This window comes from Mastomys coucha, unplaced genomic scaffold (genome assembly GCF_008632895.1).
Source record: "Mastomys coucha isolate ucsf_1 unplaced genomic scaffold, UCSF_Mcou_1 pScaffold22, whole genome shotgun sequence".
In the NCBI taxonomy this organism is placed as follows: domain Eukaryota; kingdom Metazoa; phylum Chordata; class Mammalia; order Rodentia; family Muridae; genus Mastomys; species Mastomys coucha.
This window is the reverse complement of record NW_022196905.1, coordinates 60,805,245-60,813,613: the sequence shown is the minus strand read 5'-3', so window position 1 is coordinate 60,813,613 and position 8,369 is coordinate 60,805,245. Positions and strand designations below refer to the sequence as shown.

At 40.4% G+C, this 8,369-nt stretch overlaps 1 protein-coding gene across 8 annotated transcripts in view; it reads left to right on the top strand.

The window, feature by feature from the left end:
• Nucleotides 1–2,602, top strand: part of Atp8a1 (ATPase phospholipid transporting 8A1) — a 226,824-nt gene extending 224,222 nt beyond the window's left edge. For all 8 annotated transcript variants that reach the window (XM_031342535.1, XM_031342537.1, XM_031342534.1 and 5 more), the window contains one exon: nt 1–2,602. This exon is cut by the window's left edge and continues 957 nt beyond it. The gene's annotated coding sequence lies outside the window, so the exon portion shown is untranslated.
• Nucleotides 2,603–8,369: the final 5,767 nt, after the last annotated feature.

Genomic DNA, 8,369 nt, shown 5'->3' with positions numbered 1-8,369 from the left:
AAAAAAAAAAAATCTGGCTTCTGCTGTGTATGAGTGATGCCGTTTCTTCAGTTTTTCCCCTCCTAAGGAAATTACCCTTACATATTTATGTGGGATTTCCAAAGACCTTTGGGATAATCCGTGAGATAATGCATGGGCTTTTTGTCATGTACATAGGCTCAGCTTTTGTCCTGTGCTGTTTGTTCTTCACTGTGCGCTCCCATTGGAGATGATATATGTAGCACAGTTGGTCTCATGGCGACTGCCCGTATGCTGAAGCCTGAAAATTATTTCATAGTTCACTCGGCCAACAGCTCCCAAAATGAGTCATGTACTGCTTATTGACACGAGGTCAATAAGCACATCTCTCTCATTTTAAGGAAATACCTATTTTGCTCAAGCCTAACACCTTACAGTCAATGAATACTTCTCATCATGTGTACGGTTCACGGATACGTTTTCAAATATGTGTTTGCTCTGATTAGTTTGGCATCTCCATGAAATCTCCTTTTAAAAAAAAATGCCTATTTTGCTACCAACAATAAATGGTGAAGGGGCTGTTTAAAAATCACACCCAATTTTCTACAATTTTTATGGTATTTTTTTCATCTTAAAAGATAAAAAAAAAAGGAAGATCTAGTTTTCAGATATACTTCAGAGATTGAAACAAACTCTTCTGCCTTCTATTCAAAAGCCTGTTTGCCTTTATGTGGGTTACCAGCAAAACAGACCTTTAAATGTGTGCAGGGGCCAGCTTCGAGGAGAGAGGTTTTCCCCGTATTACCCTGTCAAATCAGTTCATTGTTTCCCCCTTTTTTCTTGGTCTGAATTTAAAATTAGACGGTGTGTCTCTTCCTCCTCTAAATCTGTAGCTAGTTAACAGAGTGTCTACTCATTCCCTGCAAATAAGAGGCTCTAAAAATTCCTGTCATCTGAAAGAGAGCAGAGTGGACATACTTCATTCACATCTCAAACGATCCCGTTTGGAGCTTAGATCAGCCGACATACCAATCAAAACGTCTAACAGAGCCACACTCATAGAATCTAAGCTGATCTTCCAGATTGTGAGGCTGTAGATTTAGCTGTCCACCAGCTGCATCTAGAGAGTGGGTTCTCAGCCTCCTAGGGGTGACAATTGAGGTCATACCCCCCAAATGACTGGTTAGCCAAGAAAGGCTTGCTTCCCTTTGCCCCAGCCGTCAGAGGTATCTGTCTCCAGATTCCTCACATCAGAACATTGGAAATGAGAATGGAATCTTCTGACCTCTGCCTGGAAATCTAAAGTCATCTTTTTATCCTGAATCATAAATTATTTTGATGGAACTCTTCCACATGAGCATACTCATGGTTAATCAGTATACAGCATACCCTGAAAACAAGACTCTTTATGCCCTTTGTCCCTAGATCCTGTGCTTGAATGGCAGGCATTAATTTGGTCTCTCTGTCCTTAAGTTGGGGAGAGCACGGGGAGTGGCCATTTGGGTAAAACTTGAAATAGGGACTTGCTATTGCAGTGAGTTTATAGAGACTTAATCCTCTCCAGTCTCTAACCTTTGTCAGCTGGGGAATGGGTGCAGTCAGAGTGACTTTAAGCCTATGTTTTCTGAAATAAACAAAACATAACTCCAATTTAAAAGTCCCCTATCGGGACTCTAGTAAATGCTGACATAACTGCTTTGTAACGTTTACAATCCAGAAAATACTCTTTCTAGCAGAAAACCCTCATTACTTTAGCGTTGAAAGGCTGAGAGGTGAATCATTCATGTTGGGTTGGGATATCACACAGTAGTGTAGAGCATAGACATTCTGTGTGTTAGATATACACCTAACAATTCACTGCTGTCTCATACCTGAGAGATACTCTATTAGTGAAGGTATCAGCAGGAAAGCAGTGTTCTCAGCAACGTAGGACATTTAACAAGGTAAATGTGCCTCTTGGCTGGTATTCCACTCAGTGCTCGCTGGAGGACAGCAGCCAGGAGAACTTACTGGATTGCTCTCTCTCACCCAGGCAGGTGAAGGGATACTGCCAAATAATGGAGCTGTGGGTTGTGTGGTCATTAAAGAGTCAGTGAGTCATCTTTCCTTTCCATCAGGCAAAATGGATTCTGGAAATAATCAGTGGGTTGGCTCAGCATCTGATGATATATTTTAATTCTTCAGCTCAGTATCCCAGATAGCTGGTGTGATGTTCACAATAGGTTCATCTGTTCTGTACTCAGTGCCACACTCATAACCTGTGATTGAAAAATGCCCTTTCAGAAAATGAATGCTAGTCAGAAAGTAATTGGGGGGGGGCATCCTTTTTCATCAGTGTATAGCTATTATAAAGCAACCTATTCATCATACACTCGGTTTTTGATGGTTCCTGGTCTTAAAACTTGTACCATGAAATGAATCTGTAGTCTAATAATTAAACTACAAAATTTATCAAGGACATGCCTCACTCATTCACACCATGATGAGCAAGTATGTAGAATTCCTTCCGTCTGTTGCTTACTTTAACACTGTGTGGCTCGGTGCCTCATACATGCTTTGTAATGATAAGCATTTCCGGCCTGTTTCTTAAACATATCATAGTCTGATTTTTCTCACATTAAAATAAAATAACTTGTGAAACTTAGCTATACTTTGCTGTGTTTTAATTAACCTTCAACAGTTACTAAAGTGGAATGTAAGTTCAATTTTAAGAAAAGGAGATAAATGCCTTTCATGTTTCATATTGATTTATTTTCTGAAGGAGAGCAGCTGTTTGAGGTTTTTGGTGTGTGTGTGTGTGTGTGTTTTTGCTTTTTTTTTTTTTTTTTTTTTTTTTTTGGATAGGTTTATGGTTTGCATGAATTAATATTTAAGGTGATTCAGGCAAATGCATGGCTTTTGTGTAAATCCTTATATTTATTTCTGTCTTATGAAACTTTACCATGGCCTAAGTAGAATTAATGGACAAATTAATCGGTCCTCCACAAAACTTTTTTTTTTTAAAATAAATGGGTTGTTATACAAGTTTCAACAAATTCAGCTGAGTCTTTTTTTTATTTAATTGAATCTTCTGTTTCGCTTGCCTCCAAGAACTCTTCTTTAGAAAGTTCATGAAACTTCTCAGCAAATAAATCTTCCTTAAGTCGGAAGCAAGGTGGGCTGGCCTGTGTGCTCCCTTTGAGTTAACAGCCGCTTTCCCGTAGGTAAGTATGCTCTGGTGGGGATGAGATTCCCAGTCGTAGGCTAGAAGCCATAAGTGCAGCGAGTGCCGTTTGCAGCCTCCTCTGGCTCATTTCTCACCTTTTCAAGTGTATGAAGTTAAAGTAAGAAGGCAGCCCTGGAAGGCAGCTATGAAAAGCCTCAGTTTGCTTTAAAAGTAAAATTGACATTCAGCTCCGTGGAAAAGCCATTCCTGCCGAAACCGCTGTAAAGACTGTGGCGCTGCATGCGTGGATAGTGTCGAATCTGTGCTTAAAGTGGTTCTCTCAGGTCTGAGTATCTTGATGTTTGATGCACTGTGTTTTATAAATAGTTACAAATGTTGAGTAAAATCCATTTCTATGCACTGTTCAGTGTCACCGGCCTTTTGTGAATGTGCATGTTTTAAACTGCAAATTTTAAACATTTTGTCCTCTAATTGTTATTTAAAAATAAAATAAACTTTATTACCATTACATAAAGGAGCTGGCTGAAGTTTTGATTGCTACTTTTCGAAGTTATGTTGCTTTATAGAGGTTCAGACTATATAGTCTGAGCTACGGTATCCATCTGATAGCTCCTTAGCATTTTGTTTACAGCTGTATTCAAATCAATTTAACTCAGCTAAATGAAATAGAAAATTAGTCCTGATTTGAAAGGAGAGTAGTTTGTGTAATTAACCCAAATATTTTTTTTTGAAAGTTACTGGATTTCACTTTTAATGTCTAGAAATGTCTTGCAGGTATCTCTGCATTTTTAAATCAGCTCGTCAGTGAATAGTTCACAAAAGGTCTCTGTCCTGTGCTGGGTGAATTTTGGTAGGTTTTCTAAACCCACTTTAAAGAAAGAGAGAGAGGGAGGGGTGGCCAAGTTTAGCCAATACCATTCGAAAGAAGTAACCCTAAAATAATAAAATGGGCCAAAAGTTCATGGAAACATGGAATAGGTGCCATGTGTTTCAGAAACATGCACCTTTTAGTAGAAGCTCACCCAATGGAGATGCATTTGGTAGACCGCTAGAATCTAAGATCTTGATACAGAGGTGCTGGAATGGCATACTGAAAAGGATCTGATTTGATAACGCTGTGTCTATTTAGCTGTTGGGAGTCCCTGTCCTTCCCACAGACTTCCTGAGGCACCTGGTGGTGGGTCTCCATGCAAAGCCCCAGTAAAACAGCTTATGGAGAAGTCACCTCTGAGTTCCATCACGATTGACACACTTAACTTGCCATTCCCCTTAAAAAGGTGTGTGTTGGGGGGGGGTGCATGTGTGTTGATACTGACACCTTAGGATGCCTTCTACTGTTGCTATAGGCAACAGCAAACTTGAAATATACCCTCCTAAATCAATACGTCATCCCCCATGTAAAGTCTGTTTTCTCATGCTTACGGCATCTCTAGCCGAAAGCTACCACTGCTGTAACATAGCCACCCCAGTTTAATGAAGGTCTTACAAACCTGGATAATTTCACAAGTGAGCTCATAAAAAATGTTGGAAAATATGAAATACTTTCTAACATTTGGTCTTTATTGCCTCTAAGTACAAGCTGGATAGCTAGCAATTTCAAGAAGTCTGTCAGGATAATTTCACTAATAATGAATGTCTAATTGCAATTTCTAAATAACTAGGTATGTAAATATGTGTTAACACTTTGCTCCCTTACATAACTTAACATGCCTATAAATTTGTATTTTCCCTAAACATATATGAAATTTAAAAAGTAAATTGATACCAGTTTAATTAACATATCAGACTCCCAGTTGTGACTGTATATATTTTAGGAAGCCTTTTAGTTATTTCAGTTTAGGGAATTTTTTTTTCCCCTGTGGGTTCAAATCAATCTGATAATGTGATATGCAACTCCTCACACTATAAAAAAAAGAAAGAATAAGCAGGCGGGGAAAAAAAATAGGAGGAAACAATCTATCCACTTGGACAATTCAAAATATCATCAGTTGGCTTTGGAATGGATAATAAATTTTGAAGCAAAATTACTCTTTGTTTCCTAAAGTGTAGGATAAAATGAATGCAGAGCCCAGGCAGTGGTTTGGGCCCATGTGTTAAAGGCTGGGTCCACAGGCGGCACTGCTGGGAGGTGGGGCCTAGTGGAAGATGTTTGGAGACCTGCCCTCAAGGAGAGTAACCCTGGCCCTTCTGCAATACTGCTTTTCTCCTACGCTTATGAAGGATGAGGCTTTGTTTCCTACATATTCCTGCTCTGTGATATGCTGCCTTGTCATGAGCCCAAAGCAAACAGAGCCCCCAAAACTGTGAGCCTAAAGGAACCTTTTTATATTCTAAAGATCAACCTCAGCTATTTTGTGGCTGTGCTGGAAAACTGACTAATGGCAACCATAGCACTCCACACGCTGGAGCAATAATGAGCAGTAACAGGAATTTGGCCACTTATCAAGGGGCCATGATTCATCGAGACATCATTTTCTGTTCTCTACCCTATGTCAGTGGTCCGTGCTGTCCCATAGCAATTGGCTCTTTATTTTTTACACTAGGGCATTTCTCCTGCCCCCTATACATACCATTGATTTCTACCCGGATTCCCTCCCTACTAGAGTGCAGCTGATCTAAGAGAGTGGTTCTTCTTACAGGTATAATCCAAAGCAACAAGCTGCTATTAACACGCCTATCTTACAAATGAAAAATGCAAGAGGTAAAGCAAACGGCCAAAAGACTCTGCTAACCAAGAGCCAGAAAAATTAACCAGCCCTAAAAGCTCAAAGGCCTAAGCCCGGTGGTGGTGGCACATGCCTTTAATCCCAGTACTTGGGAGGCAGAGGCAGGTGGATTTCTGAGTTCGAGGCCAGCCTGGTCTACAGAGTGAGTTCCAGGACAGCCAAGGCTACACAGAGAAACCCTGTCTTGAAAAAAACCAAAGCTCAAAGGCCTAACTGCCCTCTGGTGTCTTCTATTTCTCACATGTAAAGGGGGAAATGTGCATCATCTAATGTTTCTTTGCGACTTCTCATAATGAAGCATGAGCTTCATATCTATCAGGACTCCTGATGCTATAGGGCATGGAAGACACAATGCAACTAGTCACTTCCCCCCAGTGGATTTTTCTGAGAAATATTTTGGTTTGTTTTGCTAAGAAACTTGGGCCTTCTAGGCGAATGTCATAAAGAACATAGACTTGCAAAACTGACCTCCCAGGACACAAATCTTATCTCTCCTATCTTGTCTGTTGTCCTGGGACATTCTGTTTAACCTTCAACTGTGATTTCTCTATCTGTAAGACAAGCCTAGGACAGTCCTATGTCAGAGGATGGACTGCCTGAAAACTCAGCAACATAGTGGTCTTGAAAATAGAAACATAGAAATATAGAAAATAAAACATAGAAAGGTCTTGAGAAATGCATGATGCTCAATAAATCTAATCATAGGAATGACCCCACTTCACAGTGGAGAATTCTAGCTTTGAAAATAATCCTAATTTGAGGGTGCCGAGACTCTGATTCTCTGTGAAAAACGATGAAACGCTCAACCAGATTACTTGCCATTGTGTTTTGTGGTGGTGTGGCATGTCCTCAGAGACTTCAAATGACATGACTGACACCCCCCCCCCATGTTTAATTGTTCAGAAATGAAGATATGAGCAATTCAAAGTCCCTTATAAAATACAAGGCTGCCACTTGCATTCAATATGCTGGGAAAATACAAAATACTTTGTAACAATTGGTCTTTGCCGCTAAGTACAAACTGAATAGCTAGCAGTTGAAAGAAAATAATAATAATAATTGCCATTGTTATTATTATTTCACTAATAATAGATGTCTAATTGCAGTTTTTAAATAACCAGGTATTTAATATATATTAACACTTTGCTTCCTTAATAACTTAACTTGCAATGTTGATGTCCAAGAGTTCCAATCCGTCCCTGGGTGCTCCTGACTCTTTTACCTTCATAGCTCTTGCATCTCAATTCCATTACTCTTCTCTACTGCCCGGTTAGCCTTCCTCACTCAAACCCTCCACATGGTTTTCACAGCTCATGACCCACAGCAGGCCCTTAGTATGAGTCTATACCTCGTTCTATGCAGCCTGCATTACTGTCATGACCACAGTTAGGAAGCATCCTGAGGACTAGGTTATAGACTCATCTTCTACCTGACTGTGAGCGCCCTGGAAGAAGGAATGATATCAATTCTCCATTTTTTTTTCTTTTTGCATGTACATGTGTGGTGTTTGTACATGTGTATAAGTGTGTTTGTAAGGGGTACCACATTTGCATGTGAACTATGTATGTAGAAGCCCGAGGCTTATTACCAGGAGTCTGCTTGATTGCCCTCTACCTTATTCATTGAGGCAGGGTTCCTCAGTTGAACCTAGAGCTCACTGCTTTAGTTAGTCTAGCCAGCCAGCTTGCCAGAGATCCCCTGTCTTCAACTTCGTAGGGAGGCTGGAAATGCAAAGTGGCTGCCACACTCATTCAGCATTTATGTGGACACTCAGGATCCAAACTCAAGCCCTCAGACTTGTACAAATACTTTAGCCACTGAGCTATCTATGCTCCTGGCCCAATAGTGCTTCTCTTTCTAAAGCACCCGCAACATCCCATCTTAAGCACTAGTTGCCTTGTCCCAGCCAGTAATGGAGAATAGAGACTTCTAGGGTAAGAATTGCCCTTAATTCCACTTGGAGTTTTCAACCCCACACAGGCCAGACCCAAACGTGAGGAATGTGATTCAAAGGCTTGTTGAAAAAGACATGTCTAAAAATTCCCATGGGATGGCTTTATTATGTTAAGATCATAAATAGTATTAGCAGCCACTTAGCTTCCAAGGAGAAGCATCCAAAGAAGAAGATACATTTTGTGTACATGAGTATATGATTTGATTCAATGTCACTGAATGCCACATTACAATAAGTTACATTCACAACACCATCCTAGTTTTAAATACTATATGGCCAGTTGATTGGTTGGAGAATCCCACAGCAGCAGGGAAATCCAGATGTGTGCACTCCATGAATCATTCAGCATTGGTGTGCCTAAAGAATGCATTCTGTTCTCCAAAGCAGCAGGAAACAGAAAATACAGCCACTGACAAACTAGAATCCTGCTTAGCACGGGAGAGGGAACATTTCCATACTTTAGCAAACACTGTGGAACTGGGCATGGGAGGGTGAAATTGGCTCAGTCGCCTCTCTGTGAAGCTTTGATTCATTCTCTCTCTCTCTCTCTCTCTCTCTCTCTCTC